The 24,161-nt window shown below is 41.5% G+C and overlaps 1 long non-coding RNA gene across 2 annotated transcripts in view; it reads right to left on the bottom strand.

Moving 5' to 3' along the window:
• The window catches only part of LOC136647856 (uncharacterized), a 221,715-nt gene that overhangs the window by 74,332 nt on the left and 123,222 nt on the right, over window positions 1-24,161 (bottom strand). For both annotated transcript variants that reach the window (XR_010794306.1, XR_010794305.1), the window contains exon 3: window positions 3,774-3,829. This is a non-coding gene — a long non-coding RNA (uncharacterized lncRNA). The remainder of the gene's footprint in view (window positions 1-3,773; window positions 3,830-24,161) is intronic.

Raw genomic sequence — 24,161 nt, 5'->3', positions numbered from 1 at the left:
TAGGGGTCCTCTGTAAGTCTCCTGCCCTGCAGTGGGTCTCCTAGGATCTGTGCCAGCACCAGAGCAGAGAAAAGGGGCAGGGAAGATGCTGCCAGAGGGGATAGGATCCAGTGAGCACCGTTGCTGCCAGATCTACCCTCTCCTGCAGCCTCCCTGTTCCCCGTTCTTCCTACCCTTCCCACTCAGCTTCTCCCCTTCCGTGCCCCCTTTCTACCCTCCACCCTCCCCTACTGGCTTACCTGCTCCAGTGTGCAGCCAGCAATCCCGCAACATGAACGGGAAGGTTCCGGCTTTACGGCTGCTTTTCAGTAGCCAGCACTGGTAGAACATGCATTCTACCAGCATAAAGAGTCCATGGGATTGGGCGGTTAATTGTGTTGTACTCTGTAGTTTGATTTACCTGTGTTACTTTGACATCCCATGTTCAGTTATGATCCTCATGTATTGCATGTTATGATTTTGTGTTGGTTGCTCTGTCATTTTCACTTCTATTTGCTGTCTTTGCTCCATAATCACATGTCCCTTGTTGTCTTTTATATAAATATTTGATTCATTTCAATTTGTTTCATAGCTTCAGTTTGTGGTCTATTTTACTGGTTCAGTTTTAGCCCACTGGGGTGTAAAAAAAGAATCTGACTTTCAATTGCTGTTCCATTTCCAAATAAAACTAAAGAGACTTTCACCCATCACTAGCTAGAACTGAGCCAAAGTTCCCTTGAATTTCTGTAGCCTTGTTTTGATGATATGCCTCTGTAGATGGCCATGCATAAAGGGGTCAAACAGGAACTCAGCTAGCAATGACTACTGCACTGACAAACTCATGGGTCGCATGCCGCCAGACCTCTGCATGTTTGGTATTTGCCTATAAAAAGTAGCACCAAACACAGGAAGGACCTCTCCACAGTGTGTTCTCTGCAGGCAAGCACCAAACCCAAAGCATGGGGGTTTAGCAATCAACTGTGTTGGTGCAGTAGGTATGACTAGCTAGTATGTTCCTGTTTGCTCTCCTCACACATTGTCATTCATTGATGTTATCACATCGGAAATTGGTGTATTGGTGAATTCATTGATGGTATCACATCAGAAAAGGTGTATGGTGACACTAATGATTGTTCAAGCGGGGTGGCGCAAAAACCCCAAAAGTTGGGGGGTTTTTTAACTTCAGAAAGCTATGTACCCCTTAACCTAGTTCATACAGGATAGGACAGTGTTTCTCAAACTGTGGGTCGGGACCCACTAGGTCTGACATGAGCCAATTTCAGATGGGACCTCACTCATTTCACTGTGTACAGGTATAACCTAATTATCGATGGATTTTTTTTTTTACCTTCGGTTTTATCTCAATGCAATTAAAAGGGCCCTTTTGCTTTTCCTTAAAAGGAAAAAAGACATTTAACAATAGCCATGTTAATGCAAGAGAGGGCAGCCAGCTGACAATCCATCGATCATCCTCTCTCCAGGCACTTAGAACAGCTTCACTCCCAGGCAAGCGATCCCTCTCTTCCCCTTGAGCACATGAAAAAAGGCTAAGTGGAACAGATCATCACCTCCTTCATTCTTTCCCTGCACTGGGCTCCTGGGGAAGGGAGAGGTTGCTTGCCTCAGAGTGAAGCCTTTCTAAGCACCTGGAGAGAGACTGATTGCCTCTGCGTGCATTACAAAAGGTCAGCAAGCCTGTTTTTAAATCGCTGAGCAAAAGGACATTGTTTTGTAAAATGGATTTGCTTTAGTGTGATTTTTGCCATCCACGTTCTGGGAATGGAACCCTTGCAAATAACAAGACTCACAGCCCAATCCTATGCATGTCTACTCAGAAGTAAGTTCCATTAGAATCAATGGGGCTTACTCCCAGGAAAGTGTGGATAGGATTGGGTGGTAAACCTGTATTTTATTTTTAACATATTAGACTTGATGCCACCATGGTATGTGACTGCATTTGGGGAAAGGTTACAGATCTGTACTTTATACAGGCTATTATGCATACGCTTTTAACGACTGTCAATGGGGCTTACTCTTGGGTAAGTGTGAATAGCATTGTAGCTTTTAGGATGTTTTTTAAATGGATCAGCAAATGCTTAGGAGGGTTTGGAGGATTCTTCTTTGTTTTAAATAAATTTTTACACTTATTGTAAATTTTTAATTTACTTAGGGCGCAATCCTAACCCCTTACGTCAGTGCTTTCCAGCACCGGCATAGTGGTGCCAATGCAACTTGTGCTGCATCCTGCAGTTGGGTGGCACTCAAGGAGGCCTCCTCGATGTAAGGGAATGTTTGTTCCCTTACCTCAGAGCTACATTGCCCTTATGTCAGTGCTGGAAAGCACTGACATAAGGGGTTAGGATTGCGCCCTTAATGAATTGACTTAATTTTGTCATAAGGGGGAGTGTTAAACATTTTTGTGCTTGATGCTGTCACTTCCAGCCATGACATCACTTCCAGTTTATTGAGATCACTTCCGGTGGGACTCAACAGACTGTCATTCTAAAAAGTGAGTCCTGGTGCTAAAAGGTTTGAGAACTGCTGGGTTAGGAAGATCTTCAGACTTGGGAATAAAAGAACCACACACTCTTGGGTTTATCTGACCAAGCTCAGAGAAGCTCCTTGACCCACTGAATTAAAGGTTAGGAGAGTGTCCTAACCTTTATATACTGTCGGTATTCCTTCCTCCTCAGTACATATGACAGAGCAAGGTTACTACAGGATTGTTAGAAGTCACATAGGCTGGAGGAGTCTTTATATAAAGAGATGCTCCTTATGTTTTGCCCCTGACAAGCTCAAGGGATTGTATAGTTCTCTTGCTTCCAAAGTTTCAGAGTTATCCTGAGCTGTGCCTTGTAGGCTAGCTCAGAGAGAGCATATTCCTCTCTCCCATCAGCCTTTGAGGCTTTGCACTGCTATAGCTAATGTCCAGGATGAAAAATATATTAAATGTTGAAGGGACACTCTTAGTATATTGGAAAGCACAAAAGCTTGGGATGCAAGAAAAGGTTGGAACCTGCCACACACAGGAGCTCAGGTAGCAAGGCTCTCCATAACAGGAGAGGGGAAACCACCTGTTTAGCAGACAAACTTCACCCTAAAACATGCCAGGAGAGTAGCCACACTAAGCTGATTGGTTGTTGACTAACACTGCTTGCACATTCTCCAAAATAAGGTGATCGCCCATATCCATTCCAACAGCCACTGGGAAATATTATTTTTACAATGGGCAACAAAACACCTCCCTAAAGCAGCATATCAGGGAAGGGCTGAACAAGAACCTTTCTCCTTGCTGTACTAGTTTTCTATTTCTAGGGATTTTCTTTTGCCTACCTGCAGGCTGAAGTAAAATTTGTCATCCATTCTATCACCTTAGCACTGCAGCACTTCACTCCGACCTCATTCTGCTGAAGGTGTAGATCCAGCCCTGCTGCCTGGCAAACACTTGAAGTTGGTTTTCTTCATTTGCAACTCATATCCTGGAATGACTCAGAGGGCACTGGCTCGGGCACTCTTACATTTCCATATCTTAGTACAATTTTGGAGAGTCACATTATCCCCTTCTTATCTAAAAACAGTGTGTGTTCTCATTGCTAAGTTCAGAAATGTCAAAAAGGATGCAGAATACACTGCAGTGGACTCTGGGCAAGTTCTTTGAAGTCATTCTCACACCTATATCCATATAATAGGTCATCCACACAATGTACCCCCCATAAAGGTAGAGGAACCTAATAGATTTGGGATAACCTGCCTCTAAAATGAGTGGAAGATTCATGTTTAAATAGTTTACGTACCCAAGAGAAATCACTCTTAAAGCCAAGCAATGGATCACCTTCTTCACTTGGTGTTTCTGAGGGGAAAAAATGGAAAAAATTCAACCTACTTTTACCTGCCCTGCTAAGGAAACTTAATACATTTCTAAACTTAGATTTTGTTGTCCACTCCCTGACAGGAAACACATATTTTATTCCTTCCCAGAATAATAATACCTGTGCTACACTGAAATGTTATTTCCAGAATGACTGATTTCCTGACATATTGCTTTTTTAAGTGACATTATCATATAGTACCCATTGGGCAGCCTGATATGAAAATAGAATGATACCAAGGAGAAGGCATAGGTAGAGCGAAACCATCACACCCTTTATACAATCAACATCCATTTCCCATTTTAATAGTGCTATCATTCAGGCATGCAAAATAATTGTATATTTCATAAACTTCTAGATTCAATGACAGCCAGGGCTTCAATGTCATTCATAAAGAAAGCACATAAAACAAATGCAAATCACACCACATCTTTTTTCCCAATTTCCTAATGCACTTGGATATCAAAGACAATGGAAAGATATCACCTACTAATAAATAAATTTAATCTATGGAAATCTAAGAGAGGGGAGAAAAGACATTTTTCCCCATTGTTTTTAGCAATGCTTTGGTAACCTGACTTTCAACCTTGATCGGTTCACCGTTTTCATCAAAGTAACATACGGGCTCATGCAATTTGAAAGCAGTTTGTTGTTTCCAAAAGCTGTCAATTCTGTGTCAAACAGAGAACTCAGATGGAAACAGAGGGAGATGGAGTTAAATAGAGTAGTTTCACAGTACATCCGAACAAGTAGCTAAAGTGGTACCCCGAAAGGAAAAAAAAAAAGTTAACTTAAATGGTTTTGTATCCTCTAAGAGGATTCCACTAACTCCAAATATTCTTGTTTGCATTAAACACCACTTATTAACATGTTTAAAATCAGTTACCACATTACCACTTAACAGTGCTCTAATGACAACATACAGTCATTTATATGATTACTAACACAGAAACTCAGTTTGAAGACAGAGAATATCTAGTGATAGAGACTTGATTTGAAAAAAGGTCCTTGGTTGTCCAATTTTTCCCCATCCTTTTATCATATTTTCTTCAACCTTTTCCTGAAAGGCAGTGTTTCTCAAACTATGGGTCGGGACCCACTAGGTGGGTTGCAAGCCAATTTCAGGTGGGTCCCCATTCATTTCAATATTTTATTTTTAATATATTAATGCTACCATTGTATGTGACTGCATTTGGGGAAATGTTACAGACCTGTACTTTTAACAAGCTACTATGTATATTCTTTTAACAATGATAGTAAATGGGACTTACTCCTGGGAAAGTATGGGTAGGATCGCAGCCTAGGATTGTTAAAAAATTTTCCTGCTTGATGATGTCATTTCCAGTCATGACATCACTTCCTGTGGGTCTCGACAGATTCTCATTCTAAAAAGTAGGTCCCGGTGCTAAATGTGTGACAACCACTGCTGCAGGGGATTGTAGGCTACACAAAGTAATTAAGTGAAAAAAATGCAATATTTAACAAATAAAGGGCAAGACCACCTACATGAATGGGTAACTAGATTTACATGATCATACATCTGGGCTGCAGATCTGAACAGTGTTACCTGGGAGTAAGTTCCATTGATCCTAAAGAACTTGCATCTCTGTTGATATGCACAGAATTGCACAGATGATGGAGAAAAATTATCCAAACCCTTTTCAGTAGGGCTTCAGGCCAGAGTTTGGGACAGATAGCATTGGTTGCCTTGGTGGATGACCTATGCCAGGAACTAGCATGTGTCCAGTTGCTCCATCCATTAGTTATGCTGGACCTCTCAGCAGATTTCCATATCAGCCATTGTATCCTTGCTGGGAGGGGACATGGGGTTATTGTTTTATGGTGGCTTCTTGTTCTCCCTGGAAGGCAGGTTTGAGAAGGTTGTGCTGGAAAGTTCCTGTCTGAGGCCTTGGCTGTTGACCTATGGTAGTTGTTAGGAGTCCTTTTATCTCCCATGCTCTTACACATGTAACTGCTGGAAGAGGTTGTCTAAGGGTTAGGTATTGGGTCTCACTAATATGTAACTGACACCCAGCACTATCACTCCTTGCTGTCTTCCCCAATGATGTTGCAGAAGTCCTGACCAGATGTCTGAATTTGACTATTTGAGAGATTAAAAAAATGAAATGAAATGAAATCTGAGTAAGACAGAGGCACTATTGGTTTGGAAATCTGTGATCTGGAAATAGGACTATCAGCTTGTTCTGAATGAAGGGGCACACAACCTCTGAAGGACTAGTTTTGCAGTTTAGGGGTGCTCCAGGAGCTCCAAGCCTGAATGGTTGGTGATGGCCACTGCCCAGAACACCTTTAGTCAGCTTGAGTTAGTATACCCAGTGGCATTCCTGGGGGGGGGAGTTGTGGAGTCTCCTCAACTTGTCATATAAGTGCCCTCCTTGCCTCCAAAGCCATTCTGGGCAATGAAAGCAGCAGTTACGACACATCTCCACGTTGCTCTCACTGCTGGGAATGGCTCTAAAGGCGAGGGGGAAGGATCACTTACACAATGAATTGAGGTGCCTTTACAACATGTTTCCCACCCTCCCACGCCCAGGAATGCTACTGGGTATACAACTTCACTCTTTCTGGGTTGAATACCCATGTGCTGAAGATACTGAAATTGGACTACTATAATCCACTCTACAGTGAGTGAGCACATGAGCAGTATCTGAAGACCATCCAGTGGCAGACCTCCCCAGCCTTGTGCCCCAGGGCAAAGGTCTGAGATGGTGCCCCCTGCAGGAAGCTGCCCCCCCACTCACTTGAGGTTCATGGAGCCTCGCATGACCAAGGCTGCATCAGGGAAGCTTCCTGAAGCTTCCCCAAGGTTTTAAACTGTGCTTCCGTTTTTCAAGAAGCTCAGTTTCTGACCCCCGTTAGGAACCTCAGAGAGGCTTCCATAGGGTCATAAAGGCTCACAGCCGGGGCATTTGCCCCATCATCCATAATGGGAGGTCCGCCACTGAGACCATCTGGAAACTGAAATTAGTACAGAATGCAGTGTTGAGGCTGCTGGCTGGCACCAAGGTTCATGACCATGTCCCACTTCTGTTACATCATCTATATTGGTTTCCTGTACTTTTCCAGGCACAATTCAAAGTGCTGATGATAATCAATAAAGCACTGAACTGTATAGGACCAGAATAGTTGAAGAACCATCTCTCCCCATGTATTGCTCCTTCCAGCAAGATTATCGCAGGAGGCTCTGTGGGTTGCATCAACATTAGAAATCAGATTGGTGCTAACCTTTTTGGTTGTGTTATCTGATCTTTGGTATTCCCTTCCAGTGACTGTTCCAACTGCCCCTTCCCTGCTGGTATTTCAGAGGAGGGTCCAGGCATCATATTTGGACTAATCTTTCATTGATTGCTTTCAGATTGTTTGTTTCCTTGTTCTGCAGTCCTGTTGATCGTTTATTTTTGTTTGGACTAATTAGGCTCATTTGTTTTTCATTTGTTTTTTTGTTGCATTATTTCTTCGTGTATTTTTTTAAATTGATTTTTAATGGATCGTGAACCCATCTTTGAATTTCCCTTCCAGGATAGGCTAGGGCACGACACAAGTGTTTTAAAATAAATAACCAACAAAAAGTCATTAATGTATATGAAACTAAAGTAATAGAATATTCTTCCTGTGTCTTTTCCTGACTTCATTTTCCTCTGTTGTTGCTCTTCAGTCATTTTATAAACTGTAAGGTTGAAGCAGAGACCAGTCTTCTCATTCTTTGGAAAGTGCCAAGTACTTGGATGGTGCTTAATGATTATTATATTAACAGCAACTGCCGGTGCAGATATTACAACAATACAGTGAAAAAATTAATTTGCTTCCATACATCTGAAAAGTTTTCTCTGGTTGATGGATTCTTGTAAATTCTCAGGAGTTGTACATGCCACCCAAGGGCATAAAATTTGAACCTCAGGGCACAATGCACCTCACAGGGAGATGCATGCATTTTGTAACAACGAAAAGGACACATAATCACCTAATTAGTTCCATTCGCTTCTACTAACTAAAGAAAAGGGAGAGCCACAAAACTGCTGTGAGTGCCATAGGTTTCATCAGTTATTATGTGTTTGCCTTGTTTCATTTGTTGTTACTTGGTTCCTATTCCCCAGCAAGTCCGATAGAGCAAACTCTCAAGGAGTTTGACAACTGAAGTAAGTTGTTGTGGGGGAGGGGTGACAGCAGCGATGCAATCCCCAGGATTGCACTGCTGCCAGGGACAAAGGGGGGCTAAACTTACCTAAAGTCAAAGTCTGACTCCGGGGGCATGTGGGGAGCCCTATGGAGCCCTTTGCAGGGCTCCCCAAGTCTCCAAAACACTAAAAACAGCTATCAGAAGCCACTTCTGGTTTCATAACTGAAAACCAGAAGTGGCTTTCGATAGTGTTTTGGAGGCTTTGGAAGCCCTACAGAAGGCTCTGTGGTGCCCTCTGCAGTGACCAGTGCTGCCTTTAGGTAAGTTTAATCCACCATACATATAAGGGTCCACTGTATATATGAAGACAAAGAGTCATAAACCTTATTTTGCAATGCATTATGAAACGGTGGATGTCATTTTCTTAAAAAGTTAAATAGTTGACATAGTATCTGTTTTTATCTGAATATAAGAACTTAGAAATCACCTTGCTGAATCAGGCCCAAGTTGTATCAGCGCCAGCATTCTGTCTCCAGAAGTGAGTAGCAAGATACCTCTGCAAAGCTCCTAAGAAAAGCAAGGCAGAGATAACCATCTCCTGTTGTTGTATCCAGTATCTGGTACTTAGAGGTTTATACCGCCCCTGGACATGATGTTAATTTTAGCTAGCATAGCTAATAGCCATTGATAGACACATCCTCCATGAATTTTTCTATTTAAAGTTCATCACAACTTCCCAAGGCTACAAATTCCTTTACGATAATTATACCCTGTATAAGGGAATAACTTTATTTTGTTTGTCCTGAACCTAGTGCAAGTTTGTTTCACTGGATAATCACAAATTCAAATGTTTTGAGATGGGAGGAGAGGGAAGGGAGAGCACAATTTTTTTCTACAGTATTCAGTTTCTCTACACCAGTGGTTCTCAAACTTTTCAGCACCAGGACCCACTTTTTAGAATGACAGTCTATTGGGACCCCCCAGAAGTGATGTCATTAACCTGGAAGTGATGTCATGGCTGGAAGTGACATCACAATTCCTCAATCATCCCAAAAACTGCAATCCTATCCACACTTTCCCAGGAGTAAGCCCCATTGACTATCATTGTGAAAAGTATATACATAGTAGCCTGCTAAAAGTACAGATCTGTAATATTTTCCCAAATGCGGTCACATGCCATGGTAGCATCAAGTCTATTAAAAATAAGATACCCATTGTAATGAATGGGGACCCACCTGAAATTGGCTCACCCACCTCAAACTGACCTACAGTTTGAGAAACACTGCTCTATCTACCCTGCTCATAATTTGGATTTATTTTAGATATTCATCCTATCCTAAAGATTCAGGGCCCAATCCTATGGTCTGCACCACGCCTCCGCGGCACAGACCACAGTCACAAATGTGGCATAAGGCACATTTGCGGGGCTTACCGCCGGGCTCCCACCGGAGGTGGTTCGGCTCCAGCCGGCGCTGAGCCACTGCCCGGCGAGCGCCCGCATTCCACAGCTCGGCGGTGCTTGCCACCACCAGGCTGTGGAACGGCAAACGGGCAGAGACAGGGGAGTTCCGGGGAGGGGGGAGGCCAGCGTGACGCGGGGAGGAGGCGGGGAGGCTGGCGTGATGCAGGGAGGCGGGGCGTGCCAGAATCATGCCTGGAGCAGGCGGGAGGAGGACCCGCGGAGCTCTGCTCCGCAGGATCCTCAGCGCTCGTGGAGGCTGCATGCCTTACGCGAGCGCCTTTACTTTAGTGGTGCCCTTTGGGCACTGCTAAAGAGAGTAGGCCCATTGCAGGGCTGCCTCCCTTACCCAGGGGAAGGGGACGAACGTCCCCTTCTCCCGAGGTGCCTTCCGCCACCGAGCGGGGGCACCCCGGGCAGCTCAGGATTGGGCTGCCCCTTAGGATTGGGCTGCCAGGAAGTTAACAGTATGTTTTAAACAAAATAGTTGCCCAAGCTAAAGCAGATCCCAAGGCTCAGGCTGTTGGGTGAGCCTCCTTGGTGAAAAAGAAATAAGCTCATTTTGCAGCATGACTATCCACTTAACTATGTGCAAAACCTGCCCAAATAATAAATGCCCTAATACAGTCTGTACACTGCTGGATTTGCAGCAGAGAAAGAGCCTAGCTGTTGAATAGCAGTTTGTATGCATTAACCAGCTTGCTGGATTTTGTACATCCAGCATTGCTGTTCCATGTGTATGGAACCTGTTTCCACAGGTTCATACTGTTCTTTTGATCAGGGCAAAACTTGTGTGTTAGCCATAGGACAAAAGGAGAGAGAGAGAGAGAGAGAGAGAGAGAGAGAGAGAGAGAGAATGTATAACTGCAAAATATAAAGCCTTTGTCCTTCCTACTATGTCTAGCTGGTTTCAGAGGATTTGCCCATTTGCTTTTATGATAAAGCAGACCCATACTGAACTCTTACTGAAAGAGGTAACAACAGGTACATTTGACAAGAGATGAAGTTTATACAGTATTGCAATTTTAATTTCTAGAAAATGTGCAGCCATTTTCATTATTTTCTCAACTGTAATTAAGTTGTAAATTGAAGTTACTTTATTATTATCGTAGGTGGCATTGTTATGCCTTATTCTATACGTTTATATGTTTGTAATAATGAATAAATTAAAAATGAACAAGAGGAGAGGGAGAGAGAGAGAGAGATTAGAATTTAAAAGTTGCCATAATTTCACTATTACATGATGAGCACTTTAACAATCCAGTTCTGTCCCGCTACTGACTATGATTCAGCTGCAGTGACAGAATATGCATCGCATGCTGTGGGGAGGGGCAATCAGAGGACCTCCCAGCAGTAAGTAGAAATCTTTTTTACTTACGTATGTATAGGCCTTCTAGCTGCCCATTGGTCTCCTTGGACCCCTGCCAGCTATGTAGCTAGCATAAGTGGGGATCCACTGTCCAACATCCACCCCTCCAGCCCGAAGACGCCCAAAACACCCCCCCCCCCCTATTACCAAGACTAGCAGAACCTCCTGGAGCTGCTGGAGTGTAAGCCATATCTCTGGTCATTCAAGGCAGTGACCTGAAAGTCCAGCTTTCACAAAAGACCTTGCACTAGCAGAACATGAATTCCAGCAGTGCAAGGCCCAGAGAGAATTGGGCCATAAGTCCCATTGATTTCAATAGAAGAATTGGTACAGGCTCAAATCTTCCCTGCTTAAAAAAATTGGGCTCAAATGTGGTTGGTTCATATCTTAATTGTTGTTGTTGTTGATGTTAACTATAGTTCAGAGGTTCCCAAACTTTCTCAGTTCACACTGCCCTTCATGTATCAGTAATTTTTTTCATGCTGCCCCAAATAAACATAAATATATCTCAAACATTCAAGAGTGTCTTCAAAAGGAATGTAGTGCAATCTAATGTTGAAACTATGAACTACCTTGTACAGTGTCTGACAGATGTTGGGTATTGCTGTGTTTCCCACAAAAATTTAAAAGATCTTGTGGTGTCCCTGTGAGTTCAGTGTGGCACCACGGGGCATAATTTGGAAACTGCAGCTATAATTTAAGTTACTTTACAAGAAGCAGGAAACAGACATTAGAACAATGCTTTGCAGAAAACAACAGATTCATACGTATACATCCCAATCTTATCTCCCACCATTGGTGATGATGCAGCCATGCCACCAGGGCAAGCCATGCATCCAATTGGGGGGAGATTAGGATGCCTGGAAGAGGTAAGGAAAAATATTTCCTGGTGGCCTATGGGTCCCCTTGGATCTACACCAGTTATATAGCTGGTAAAAGGAGCAAAAAGGGGTAGGAAGGGATCAAAAAGATGGGATAGGATCCTGGCACAAGTCACTACCACTGGGATCCACCCCTTCCCTTTCCCTTCCTGCCCTCCCCCTCTCCACTAGCCACGATCAGCAGAGCTTCTGGGATCTATTGCTGTGCACACTGCACCGCTTACCATTTGCAGCAGTGGCCCAGAAGCATGTGGCAGTAGCCCAACTTCTGCACTGCCATAAAAGGCCTTGCACTGCCTGAACATTACTTCTGGCAGTACAATGCCCAGATAGGATTGGGCCATAAGTACTATAAATGTTAAGAATCAATATTAAATATAGAAATAAGTATTAAATACAGAAAAGGAAACTAAGAATAACTACATATATTCATTTATTCCATTTGTTGTTCGTGTTTGAATTGGAATAACTATCACCAAAAAGTTGGCTGTGAACTTTGTAACCAAATTATGTAACATTATGTAACTTTGTAACCAATGCAATCCTGTGCATTTTTACTCAGAAGTAAGCCCCATTCAGTTGTGGTGAGACTTACTCCCACATTAAATATTTGTAGGACTGAAGACTTACTGCCTTGATTTTTTAAAAATTCAATTAAGCATAACATCAGTTGTCAAAACTAAAATATTTCGCCTTTTCAACTCCATTCAAAAATCAGAGCACTGGACAGAATTCAATGTTATGCAGATACAAAGTTAAGCAGAAGTTCTTGGAAGTAAGTCACACAAAGTTGAATGAGTTTTATTCCCTAGTAACTGTGCATGGCCCGACTGTAGCTGAAGTCCCCTTGGTTTCAACAGGAGACTGCCTTAAGCATGAATCCTGTTTTAAGTTTCCTATAAACAAATGTCATTCCTGCTTTTCATAAAATATTGGTGGATATTTCAATGAAATGTGGTATATAACAAGGCTCTAGGGAGCCATTTAACTCAAACTCAAGTTCATATCAAAACCATCAATTGATGCTAACAAAGTGTGTGTGTGAGAATGTGTATATTTGTGTATGTGTGTGTGTCAAATGACAAGAAACAAGGAACTTGGATCTTACTGTTTTTTTCTTGAACCACGAGGTGAGAATTTGGGCTATTGCTTCTAGAACTTTGACAGTCCTCACCTGCTATACTAGTTCTTGTAAAGCGAAATGAATTTTTTATCACATTATTAAAGGTCGCCATGAAATAAACCCACCAGTTGCACAAGCAAAATTGGGTGTGCCAAGTTGTGTGTATGAAGGTGAGATACAGCCACTTCTGAAAGCATAATGTTGCAGAAAAGTTGTGGTCATAAATACATACAAAAAAATCTGGTCTGTTTGTTTCCTTTTGTAAATCATAACTCCCTGCCTGGCTGGCCCCTGTAAATATCTGTTTTCTAACACAAGACAAAATATCTAAGAAGGAGGTCAGCCACAATAGTGTTTGCAGTTCCTGAAGCAGAAGAGCTGGAATGTATTCCTGGGACAGAGAGAGTATACTCAAAGAGCAACCACCAGACACAAAGGTCAGAGAGAAGGCAGGGGAAAATGGGACAGCGTAGCAGCTTCAGCACTTCCTGCCTTTCAGTTCCATCATTCTGAATCCAAATGTCATGAACTTGCTGTAAATAAAACTAAGCCAAATGAAAAATCCCTGACAGTTATCAACTCCCTCATGAAGGAAGCCTCTAGACAATGGTGGAAAGCTGAAGGAGATGCTGCGGCTGATTCCGTTGTAGTCATATCACAACCTCTGATCTGGATGATATTGCACATAAGAGTGCTAAGAGAGATATCTGAGATAGGTAAGACCAAAAAGTCAACTGAAGGATCTGGCAGAAGCTTAATCCTATTGTGAGAGCTGATAGTAATTGTTCCCAGGACAGTTTCTCAGGCTAAAGTAGAGAAGGCTTTTCTAGTTCACTTCCTAAAGTTGTTGGCAGGAAAGTGGTTTACCAGAAGATAAAGATCTATGAGATAAGTAAATGTGAGCATTTTAGGAAATAGAACTGGAAACTGCTGGTAGGACAAGATGAAGTCACAGGTCAGAGCCTCAAATGAAAGGGGCTGATCCTTAGTGTTTTAGCAAAAAACCAAGGACCTGATCCAACTCTTCTGTGTATAGGCCACATAATTATGAGTCTGGGTCTGATGCCTCTCTCTGCCAATAAGAAGTGCATACTATGTCAGAGGGTTCCAGACCTCTTGTCAGAAGTCTACAATTGAACCAGGCTAGATGTGGGGAGAGGAAGGGGCTTGGAACATCAAGTAGTTAGTGACCTCCTGGGGCTTGCAACCAAGAACATGCTGCGCCAAGTAACAAGTCAAGTCATGAGTCTTTGACCACTTTTCTCAAGTCAACTTGCGAATCATAATGGGCCGCCGTCGTGACTCATCCTAAGCCACTGTAGAGTCGGTTTTGACTCAAGTCCAAGTCATTATGAGAAATGAATTGCTGCAAAGTCAGGTGCAGCAAAAAAAAAAAAAGTAAGCAAGCACAAACACACACACACACAGAGTCACAAGCACACTCAAGCAAGTTGTGACTCGAGTCTATTCAAGTTATGACTCTTTTTCGAGTCATTGGCCGCAAGTCAGTGACGTTCATGACTCAAGTTAACACAAGTTGTGAAAAATTTGTGTTTTCGTGACTCAAGTCAAGTCTTTATGAGTCAAGTTCCCATCCCTGCTTGCAGTCATAGGCAAAAGAGTTGCAATGTACCAGATATATACGTGTTTCACTTCCCAAGGCAAGTTTTTGAATGTTTGGAGAGTTATATGAGAGATGTGTGTGCCCATTTGCAAATTATCACGTACATGCAACTTCAGAAAGCTTCCCAACATATGTCTGAAGATTGTTTGTTGAATGGGGTAACATGGAAGGCAGCCCTAAGAGACAATGGTTATTTTCACATGAGATTCTAAGCACCTTGGAACACCATTTGTGCCACATATGGCTTACTTGTGAAGGATCAACATGCACTCTCTTCCATATAGGTTTTTATCTGCATTTCAGATGAACTGAAGGAAAAGTCAGTTTCAGCTTTATTGGTGAAAATTCCCAGTTAATTTTATAAATCTATGTCCTGGGCCATTTTGATTCTCACATTTAAAAAAAATCCTCCTTCATAGAATAAAACATGCTAGAAGCAACAATTTCACAAGCAATCCTAAAATAGCAAGGTAATTGAAGCTAGGAAATGAATTTCAAAATAATTTTGAAGACAAAATGCTTTCAACTTGAGCTACAACACCTATGTGTATTCTGGTAGGGATGCTGAAACTGGCTGAGAGCCACTAAGAAGAAATAGCCTCAACAAGAACACACCACTGGCGGCATTTTACAATAAGCCCTGCATTTTTCAGTCTCCTGTAGTGCATTCATACTGGGTTTACAAGTGCTTTAAATAGTAGTGTTTTAAAACAATTTAGAGTGTTTTAATTTAAAGTGCTACGAGAAAGCATTCACAGCAGGAAAAGAAGTTCTGAAAATGGCCACAGAGGACACCCTCAGGGATCCAAACCACGAGTTACCTTATGTCTATCTGGCCTCACACATAGTTAGTCCTCAGCAAGTGTCCTTTTAAGGCCTCAGCTACACAGGTGCACCCATCTCTTGAGTTCACCTTACCTGTAGCCAGTATACTTCATAATGGGTGGCAGAAGAGAGCAAACTGGTCCCATGGAAAAGTATTGCAATGAGTGTGCCTTGCAACAAGGTTGGTATCATTGAGCATTGCCAAAAGACCGGGATCCAGAACAGGGTCCAGCGATGGCAGGCCAGAGATGGCAATATAGAAAATTGCCTTAGCTTTATCATATGTGGTGGACATGTAAAAAAATGCAAGTATGCCTTTTTTTTTGGTAAGGAATCTAATACAAGAAAATGGTAAGGAATCTAATACAAGAGATTGTTGGATTTACGATACCGCTGAAACCAGAGTTATTTTTGCTTAATATCACCTTAGATATTATACATAAAGAAAATGATGTGTATTTAGTTATTATGATATTAACTGCTGCAAGGATTTTATATGCTAGATACTAGAAAGATATTAAAATTCCAACGAAAGATGAATTAATAGAGAAAATAATGAATGTGGCAGAAATGGATAAGCTTACAGAGATTTTGGATCAACAGCATAAACCGATACAGATAAAGCAATGGAGACCATTTTATGCTTGGTTGAAAATGAAGTTGTAGATGTATAAGACAGGGCATTTAGATGAATATATTGTATACATGATATATTATACAGGATATGATGTGATAGATAAATGATATTAAGAGGTTAAACTACAGGTTAAACTATAGGATGCTGAAACAGGATGCTGAAGAGGAACAAGATTAGAAGATATGTATTGATTGATTAGATATATTGATATATGATTGCCTGCACCCTTCAACTGTATGTTTTTGTGTTTTTGTATGTTGTGTGTTTGTGTTTGTTATGTTTGTGTTTGTTTATATTTGTTGTTTGTTTTAATTTTGGAAAATAATTAAAAAATTAATTAAAAAGAAAAAAAAGAAAATTGCCTTATCTTAAGGCATCCCATAGGTCCATGCAGCTCAGCATTGTTGACTCTGCCTTGCAATGGTTCTCTGGGGTTTCAAGAAAGAATTTTGCTCTGCTCTAGATGGAGATGCTATAGACTGAATCTGGGTCTTCAGCATGCAGGCATGGGCTCTGCCACTTAGCTACACCCCCCCCCCCCCCGATGCTGGATCAATCTCCAATTTCTTAGTAAGTGGGCACCTGTCAGCAGTGGACAATATAATGCAACACTCTCTCGCTGCTACCCGTAATCTGCCATTAGAAAAGGGGAGAGTATTTCTTCAGGAGCCAGATCAGGCACAACTCACCACTCTCCGGATTGTTAACCTCCTCACACAGTTCTTTCAAACACACCACAAGGGGGTTCTGCAATCCTATCATCATTAGTCACATATAAAGACATTCCTGTTTAATGAAATGAGAGGAGGCCTCCACATAGCCAATGCTTGTGCACTTATTGTCTTCCAATCCTCATTAGAAGCAATATAGCCAATCACTTGAGCCCATTCTTAGCCCTGCCTTTTTCTTACTTGTTCCAAGTTACAGGACCTTCATGTGCCTCACCAACCACAAGCAAGTATTTAATGTAAACACAGGACATGGGAAGGTGAATAGTTGGCTGAGAGAATTTAGCTGGAAGTTGGGGTGCACAAAGCCTGCTGTTTAGGTTGCAAAGCATGACTGGTTAGATGCAAGTCATTACTTTGGCAGTTGCTACTCTGTGTGAGAAGTAGCACACAGGCAAGATAAGATATGAAAATGACTATCGTTTTTAATATTGTAGTGGGCATTGATGTAGTTAAGCATTGTGTAGAACAAATAAGGAGAGTTTATTTCAAACACTGAGAAGCAATATGCAAGAGATAAGGTTATTTAAATAAAGTCATACCCTCTGATCTCTGGCTGCAGCCCCATCCTTCCTTCTCAGTTAGTTTGGATGGTTCTGATATAGGAAAGTCAAATTTTAAAAAACATACTCTACAATAGTGTCTGTAATCTATTATTGTGGACCAGAAAGATCCAGAAATTCTTTCTTGAAAATAATGCTACTAGCTACTCTTGTCATTACAACCTTTAGAACAGTGTTTCTCAAACTGTGGGTTGGGACCCACTAGCTGGGTCACAAGCTAATTTCAGGTGGATCCCCATTCATTTCAATATTTTATTTTTAATATTTAATTAATATTTTTAAACAGGCTACTATGTATATGCTTTCAGCAATGATAGTAAATAAGACTTACTCCTGGGTAAGTGTGGGTAGGATTGCAGCCTAACATTGTTAAAAACTCTTCCTGCTTGATGATGTCACTTCCAGTCATGACATCACCTCTGGTGGGTCCTGACAGATTCTCATTCTAAAAAGTGGGTTCTGGTGCTAAAGGAGAACCACTGCTTTAGAAAAATAAGAAAGAACAAATATTGTGGCCACACTATAAAAGTCCACATTAAGGGGTCAAATTTACAAAACTTCAAGGACTATCCTCAGATACATGCAATAGTAAGATATGTATAACATAGTACCCACTTCAAATATATTTCCCTTAACCCTTCTGGAAGTTGTTGCATCTAATACATCACAGAGTACCATTTGCCATCTTTGAGGCATCATCAAGTTACTGACTTGTAGTTGCTTTATGACCCATCAAGATTTGCATATTTCCATATTTGCATATTTTGCTGGACTAGATGGACATGTGCTCTTTCCTTTGTGCCTTTCTCTTTTTATCCTATAGGCAGCTTCCCATGGTTCTCATCTTCTTTATAGCTGATTCTTTCACTGAATTTGTGTTCCTGCTGTATTTGTTGCTATAAACCAGGGACGTCAAACCCGTTTCATATGGTGGGCCGAAAGTAGCATTAATGATGCCTGCTGAAAGCCAGAAGTGACATAATTAAGCAGGAAGTGACATCATTAAGCAGCTGATGACCAGAAATAAGCACTTTGTTCTCACATAAAAACTCATTAGCTGCAAATGACAGAAGAGAAAATGTGCAAACCTTGTTCATAATTTCAAGGTATGAGACAGCCCAATTATAACAGGGCTGGAGAAATTGCTTCTGGGGCCACATTCGGCCCACCAGCCTTTTTTTTTTTTTTTTACATCCCTGCTGTAAACCATGTTATTAGAAAACTCAAACACTCAAATACGAAATAGCACAAGCCATTATCATAGTGCTAAATATAAAACTGACCACATGAGGTGCATTCACAAGAGTTAGTCACCACCAGAACAGGGAAAGTTATTATTTCATCACTTTTTGTAGTCGTAAGTTGCCATATAAACTCAGTTTTTAGTCTGCCTTTTTAAAATTCCATTTTAAAAACCATTTTCTTCTCCAGCTTCAGAAATATCTTAACAAATATTGAGATCCCAACCTCTCTACCACCCCTTAGCAAAGTCCTTTAGCCCCCCTCTGAAGTGCTTTAAAATCCAGAAAGAGTTTATAATGTGTTTGCTTGAAAAGGATGTGCAGCCCAATGCTATGCATGTTGACTCAGAAGTGACTCCGTACACCTCGCTCACAGAAAAATGTGCATAGGATTGTCACCTCCAATTATCAACCTGCTGTTGTGCGAACATGCCCTGAAGTCGGGCTAGCAGCCTAGCCGCTGCCTTATCTGCCTGCTAGCCAGCTTCCATTCTATACTTACATTCTCATTTTCAAGCTAGGTTCATAGAAAATTTTTCAGAGAAAACTCCAACTTTTCCAGAACGTTTTTCCCAGGCTGATTGTCACTCCTTGGCACCAATTATAAGTAAGTGCTTCAGATCAGAACAAGACCAGAGCACTCAGCAGAATCATTGGCACTCCATTCTCAAGCAATCATGTTGGCTCATTACAACAGAGCAAAGGTGAGACTTGTACAACCCTGGCAGACAAATGAAGGCATACGCCTGTATTTTTCAATAAAGACCAGTGAGCCTTGCTCGGTAGAATTCAAATCTCCTATAACCAGCTCCTGTTCTGCCTTGTATAGTGTAAAAAGCTTTAATTTATAGTACAGCAGCAAATTCTTCTGCCCTGCTTCTGTACTTTTTCTGACAGAAGCCAACGGATTAATTTGCTATTTCGGGAATCTTGTTTATATTCTTTATGCATGTGGTGCTTCCTTTTGCCTTTTTAAGGTTTACCGCGTTTAAAAAGTGTGTAGCTTATGTGAGGTTGCATTGCTTGTGGCTAGGCAACTCTGATTCACAGAAATCAGTTTCCTAATGCTGAGAGGTTTGACAATGGCTGATTCAGAAACATTCATTTCCCACATGTTAAAGCCAATGCAACCAACCAGTTCACATCCCAGCTTTGCATCCAAAAAAACAAGTGGATTTAGGAAGTAGCAAGACACAATCACAGTACTGGTTGAAAACCTTCAGGACCATCAGCATGCTGAAGCTCTGCGTTGAGCATGAAAGAATGCACATGACTCTGTTTCATAGCTAGACTTGGAGGCATTTTTGTTCCTATTCAGGTGTGCCATAAAATCCCCACTATCTGTTCCATTTGTCACGCCCATATTGTAGTTTGTTAGTTTTATGCTACAGATGGCTAAAAGGGGGAGCTCAGTGTCTGGACCAAAACAGCATAATATATACAAATCCTGGCATATTTCAGGATATGACGACAGGATATGACAATATGTCAATGGTCTTTTCCTCCCCCATCATTTTTTAACTTCACTGAAGACCTAGCCATATTCCTCGACAAGGGTAAAGGAAGGAGTACATGCTGCTAAGCAACCATAGCACTTAATCTCTAGCTATGCCTCCACATAAAGAATGCTGAGTAAGAAAGAAAGGCAGCATTCTGTTGATAACAAATAGTTATATCTGTATATTGTGCATAGCAGAAGTCATCTAGTGCCATCTGGAATAGAACTTTTGTCCCTTTAAGGGGAGCCAGTGTGGTTTTTCCCACCACTCTCTGGTTGGTTGGTTAGGCTGCCCCTGTTCATCTTCTAGAGCATGAGTCTCCAAACCCTGGCCAGGGGGCCAGATGTGGCCCACAGCAAACCTCTATCCGGCCCACAGCCAGCCTCTTATCCCCTAAAAGAGAACTGAATACTCAACTGAACATGACCAGAGTTGTGCTCTGATTGCATCTGGAGGGTGTTCTAAGTGCCAGAGAGTTTGAAGGAATGAGCCCATTCATTCATTCATTCATTCACTCATCTAAATTCCATCTCTAATTTATTTATATAAACCCTCAACACCCTCAACACCTCAACAGCCCTCAACACCATGCCAGATATTTGAGCAAATGTTTGGAGACCTCTGTTCTAGAGCACTGGTTCCCAACCTGCGATCCAGGGACCACCAGTCCATGAGACCCTGAGAAGTGGTGCGCAAGATCTCAGAAAAAAGATCACCTTTGATCACTTCAAGCGTCTCACTGAGTGAGCGCTCCCCCACAGACCACCAGAGAGGGTGGAAGGAAAACAGACTGTCTGTAGCTGTCATGAAGTGTCAGCTGCAACTGTGGGCAGTCCATTCTCCGCCATCTCTGGCAGTCCATGCGGGAGGGCACTTGCTTGGAAGATGCTACCTCATAGACCACCAGAGAGAGCAGAGAACAGACCACCTGCAGCCACAGCTGGCGAAAAAGCAGCAACCCAGAAGTCTTTTCTATAAATAATAAATCTCTAATAAATATTCTCTATTACAAATTTAATTGTATTTTTTGTGTGCAAGGGATAGTGTGGCCCATGATAATTCCAATTTTTACCTCAGTGGTCCATGAGCTCCTAAAGGTTAGGAACCACCGTTATAGAGTCCTCAAAGCTCTTAAAGAATCAATTGTCATCTCCTCAATATTTAAAACCTCATCCACAACAGGGAGTGGTGCCTTATTTCAGAAGAGCCCTTTCCAATGCATGCCAGTGTTTGGGGCTAAATTCATTAGGAAGGCTGGGGAAAAACAGAGACTTTGAGAAATCTGATGGTTTTGTCTAAGAGCAGAATCAAGGCCTACACTTCCGTGCATAAGCAAATGTCTTAGCCATGATACTAAATGGAAGCAGTCCTATGAGATGGAAGTGTCCCACTTGGAAAATGCATTATTAAAAAACCACTTTGATCTGTTTTACAATTTACTATGTCCAGAAATATTTTAAAACATTCATATTGTTTGACTAAAATTTCCATTAATGCAAAGAAAAGAAAACCTTCAGCAGTAATTACAGTGAGGCTTTTCTGCTGCCTTTAATTCATATCTAACACCTCACAAATACACAAAGCTACAGAACAACCATACTACCAAAAAAACAATTTCAGCCATTTTTCCTTTATTCTTAATAATTCATAGGGCTAATATTTACTCTATTACCTGTAAAGCATAAATATTCATGGCATGCCACGGCAAACTGGAGAGTACGTTTCTGGATAAAATAACAGCAGGGAACTTTCGACCTTGGCCTTGAGGGAAAATGCTGTCATTATGATTAATGAGAGAAATGACAGAGAAAAAAAAATCTCATAATTACAATTAAGAACAAGATTATTTCCAACAGATCATTCAGCAGCTTTAAAATAAATTAATTGCACTCTGGAGAAAAAAGTAAGAGTGTGTGTGTGTGTGTGTGTGTGTGTGTGTGTGTGTGTGTAAGTTGAATCACATCACTCCTATATATATTTTACTTCCAAGCTAGCAGTGAATTAAACCATCACAATGCCTGGATTACATACTGTGGCCCTCACAGAGAGATATGTGAGATTCTCACAGAGTCCTCACCTCTGCTACAAGCAGATGGTCAGACTTTTTCCATGGTTACCCTCACAAAAGATAACACAGGCCAACACACATTTTGCTTCCTTAAACGTTACACCAATTCCTGAGTATATTTGGGGTGCTGATTCCAAAAATGGCATCCATTTTGCCCTATCACATCTAGTTTTGGAGACACGGCATAGCCTCTTTAGTGAATGGTTCAAGCAGCTTCCTCATGAGGAAGCCTACACCATGGCTTCCACATGAGGAAGCTGCTTGAACCAATCACTAATGAGGCTATACTATATCTCCAAAACTAGACGTGATAGGGCAAAACGGATGCCATTTTTGGAATCAGCACCCCAAATTCATATCAATCCACCATAAAATTTGGGAAAAACTTTTCTGACCCTCAGTTTTGTAGGCCTGGGTAACCAGCTGTGGGATTGTGCTATCGCAGGAACAGCTCACATGCAACGATCTCTGTATCCTAGCCCTAGCTGCAATTCAGGCCATGCTATTATTTAGTTCAGATGTGGGCAAACTTTCACTTTAGGGATCCTGGACCTTTAGCTTGTCATCTGTGAGATGTCAAACTGCATCTGCTGAAATTTCCTCTTCTGTACAATTGTTAAAGGTCCAGGAGCCCTAAAGTTGAATGTCTGCCCACCCCTGATTTAGTCCAATGCTGCATGCAAGTTCCTCACCCTCTCAGAGGCTGAATGGAGACATTTCGTTTTCTGTTTGTTTTGTTTTTGGCAGTGCGCAGTCATCTTTTATGTACATGGAAGCACGTTCTGAAGGGAGTGTGAAAGGAAGTCCATTTCCTCACACAAATCACTTTTGCTGGATCATATCTGTCATTAGGTTAGGATAGGCAGTACTGAGGTACATGAACCACTAGCCCACTCAGCATAAGGCAGCATTAAAAGTTCACATATACGTATATTCTTAAATGGATTCCAAAGCGTCTTTGAATGGATTTCTGAAATTCTGCCATAATAAATGTCTCACTCATGAGGGGCTGCTTGAAATGCACAGTATTCCCGGAAGTGAGCCATACTGTACGTTATGCGGGATTGAGAAGCTACATCAGGTCAGTTACAGTTTACTTGACCTGATGAAATCAGAAACAAAATAAATTCATGTCACTTAGAATAAGTCATTGACAAAAACCAGTCTTTGAAGCTAAAAGGAAAGAGATTCTTCTATAGAGAGCAAGGCTACATTGTCCCAGGGCTCGGAGAAAGAGCACTAGATAAGAGAAGGCTGAGAATATGGCTCTATCACTGTGATAAATTCTAGGAATGCATTGGAATTGGTGGTGCAGAGAAGAAAGAAAGGATAATATCAAAGGATCTTGCAAGAAGCAAAGAATCTGGCTGAGCGTCAGCCAATATCAAGGCCCAGAGACACCTAGTACTGTGATGAACATTTTACTTTTGCCAAATGCAGTCTCTTTTGATGTTTCTGGAAAAGAAAAGAGGAGTTGGCTCCTGGAAGGCTGCACTCCTTTACATACTTACCTGAGAGTAAGCCCCCACTGAATACAGTGGGACTTACTTCTGAATAAGTATGCATTAGATTATATTGTAAAAAAAAAAAAAAAAAGATAAAGCAGTGACATTGACAATATGTCCTAACACAACTGAATTCTGTCCTTAGAGCCTTTCACAAGTACGTACTTTGGGACTGGAAAACCATTACTGGTTAACTGTTAGTAATATGGGCACCATTCCATTTGTGGAACAGCAAGCATCCAACTGAGAAGCACATGAAGTTCATTAGAAAAATTGTTTTTGGGATTTTTTTTTTTAATGTAGCTCCCCAAACCATCTGAGTGAAATACTTTCTAATAAGCTTCTCTGCCAAGAGGTTATTGTTTTTATGGGAGTTTTACCTTTTAACAATTTTATATTTCTTTTTCCTTCATATCTCTGACAGTTACCTGGGGGCAATAGTATCTGTACATAACCATTATTCTAAGAATAGACCCAAAAAATTAGAAACAATTGAGGTTTTATATTCCATTGTTGCCATGTTCCCCTGGGGAGATCTGATAGTAGGTTTTCTTTTACATAGTTGACGGTAGAAATTCAAGTTCCAGGAAATGGTGAGACATAGGAGGAAAGAGGGTTATCCAAAAGTTGTTTACATGGATAATAATACAATA

The sequence above is a fragment of the Tiliqua scincoides genome, chromosome 4, assembly GCF_035046505.1.
Source record: "Tiliqua scincoides isolate rTilSci1 chromosome 4, rTilSci1.hap2, whole genome shotgun sequence".
NCBI classification, from domain to species: Eukaryota; Metazoa; Chordata; class Lepidosauria; order Squamata; family Scincidae; genus Tiliqua; species Tiliqua scincoides.
This window is presented reverse-complemented; position numbering and strand designations above follow the sequence as displayed.